We start from the raw sequence: 2880 nt of genomic DNA on the forward strand, positions 1-2880 counted from the left end.
CCGGTCGCCAGTTACCGGTCAGTTCAGTTGTTTCACCCAGTATACTGTGGCAGTAGTCTGATCAGACATACATTATTAAGTCCGGTCGCCAGTTACCGGCCCGGTCGCCAATTACCGGTCAGTTCAGTTCAGTTCAGTTCAGGGACCACTTGCGTAGACCATAATCTCACCAGAAAATTATTACAAGTTATTTCATTACAGGGCTCCAAGGAGCAAACATTTTCACTATGATATTTTCAGTTCAGTTATGCACGTACTATAATTACCAATGAAATGATATTTTACGTTACACCTCAGTAGAGGAAATTTTCATTTGCATGCGACTTTATTATTTATTTACTTGTTATTTACGATATATGCATGCTGAGTCTTTAGGCTCACTAGACTTGATTGTTGTAGGTACTGATGATGCCGGGACCGAGGGCGGGGATCAGTGAGCCAGCTCGAGTCGGCAGTAGTGGGACCCGAGGACCTCACTTTTTAGCATTTATTGTTGTTATCGCTCAAATATTCTTATCTACCGTTGGATAAAATTTTTACAGTTATTTTTACAACATTAATTTCTTCCGCTGCTATTTTTTAAACATGATACATTATTTAACAGTTTATTTTATGAACTAGATATTTCATTTAGTTTAAAAGAAAATTTTAAATTTTTCCGCAAGTTTTCAAGTAAGGATTTCTAGGCCTCTACAGCATAAATTCATGTTGTAGCCCTTCAGCCTGCTTAGCCGAGAGATGGCGTTTAAGGCGTTCATGGGTGATTTTTATGAATTTATGTTTCTGAAGTTGTCTTCGGGAAATCCTCTGTTGTTTAATTTCTCTGGTATATCTTTTGTAATTCCTTTTATGTTTTGTAAAATTGCCATAGATAAACCTTATATTCATTCTTATTCTGGAAATTAAATATCTCTTTTTATTAGTTCAGTAATTCGAATATGGTATATAGGCTGGAAACCAATAATCTCCATGTGTGCGAAAGCCACTAAGGAAACATTTGGTAAAACAATGCCACGTATCAGATTACATCTGAGGCTTGGAATACAAATTGAATCTGATGCGTGGCATTGTTTTACCAAATGTTTCCTTAGTGGCTTTCGCACACATGGAGATTATTGGTTTCCAGCCTATATACCATATTCGAATTACTGAACTAATAAAAAGAGATATTTAATTTCCAGAATAAGAATGAATATAAGGTTTATCTATGGCAATTTTACAAAACATAAAAGGAATTACAAAAGATATACCAGAGAAATTAAACAACAGAGGATTTCCCGAAGACAACTTCAGAAACATAAATTCATAAAAATCACCCATGAACGCCTTAAACGCCATCTCTCGGCTAAGCAGGCTGAAGGGCTACAACATGAATTTATGCCTCTTAATTAACTTCGAACCTTGTGTTTACTATTTCCTGGTTCGTCTTTAAACCTTATGTCCAACCATTAACCCTTATATTTCATCAAATTCTAAAATTTAAATGAAATCTTTTATCATTTCAATTTAATTCCAAGTTACAAATAAATAAAGATCATGGTTTAGTAATGGGATGATTTAACACAAATGTTTTAGCCTGTCATTCAGGCTAATATACGAAATAAAAATTAAAAAGATAAATAAAAACAGAAAATAAAAATAACAGTAAACTTACAGAATTGTAATCAGAAGAAGCAAACTTGATTGAATAAGTGGAAGCTTTTATTAAGAAGGGTTGTTTACAAGAGAGGAATAGAGGGGAGCAAACTCGACCGTGTTCTTCTAAGAACACAGAATGGTCCTATAAATAGATGGAAGTGCCGGACATGAAACCCCGGATTCCAACTAAAAATATAAACAGTAAATGCTTTATAAAAGCAAATAGTAACATGGTTACAAAAGTCAAAAAGTAAAAGTGATAGACCACCCACTTTTGTCATGATTTCATGGCACGTCTGAGATTCCATCTTTGATGTGATATTTCACCATCCACTGGTTGATAATACAACATGAGGATTAAAGATGAATATCCTAATCATCTTTAATATTGTCTTTTAATGAATTTTTTAGATTTTCAAAAATATCATTGATCTGCGAAAATTGAGGAATATCATCCTCTGTATCTTGAGCATCTTGCATTTGCATTAGATGAATAAATTGTTTTTCACTTGATTCAGAAGCCATAGATTTATCCGATTTGGAATCTGAACATCCAATATTTTTGTAGAGATCTTTCTTCATCTCTTCAATGTAGATTCCTACCATTTTCTCTTTGGCGTAAATTTCTGAATATTTTTGAGTCAAGATTTTAAATGGACTCATTGCATCTTTTTCTTTTTCTTGTTGATGCAGTAGATCTTTCTGATAGGAAGAGATTTTTTCCTCCATTTGTATAAGAATATCATGGCCATAGATTTTTCCAGTTTCTTGATCTTCACGTAATAATTTGTCCCAAAATTTGGTAGAGCTGACTCTCCATAGGCAGGGAATACCTTCATCGTTATAACCACACTCTGGTTGCCATTTCCAGATCCATGGAATTCCAAATTCCATAAAGAACAGACATAAGGTCTTTCCGTCAATCCAATGCTCAGCAAATGATTTTTTAATTCTTGGAGAAACATTTAACCAAGTATTCATTGGTTTTATAAAAACCTCAGGCAAAATTTTTGCTGATGGACCAAATATTTTCCTTCAAATAAAAAACTAATTAGGAATTGGATAATGGAAAACATTTTCACATATTTTCAAAAACCATGTATGTTTTCTTTTTTCATTTTCATAGAATAGAGTTTTATTAAAACTCTCAATATAATCCCAAAAATTGAATTTAAAACTCATTTTATGAGTCTCAGAATAAAATTCTTTTTCAAATAATGGAGATATACCCCATTCTTCAAT

The sequence above is a fragment of the Primulina huaijiensis genome, chromosome 8 (genome assembly GCF_012295235.1).
Source record: "Primulina huaijiensis isolate GDHJ02 chromosome 8, ASM1229523v2, whole genome shotgun sequence".
Taxonomy (NCBI): domain Eukaryota; kingdom Viridiplantae; phylum Streptophyta; class Magnoliopsida; order Lamiales; family Gesneriaceae; genus Primulina; species Primulina huaijiensis.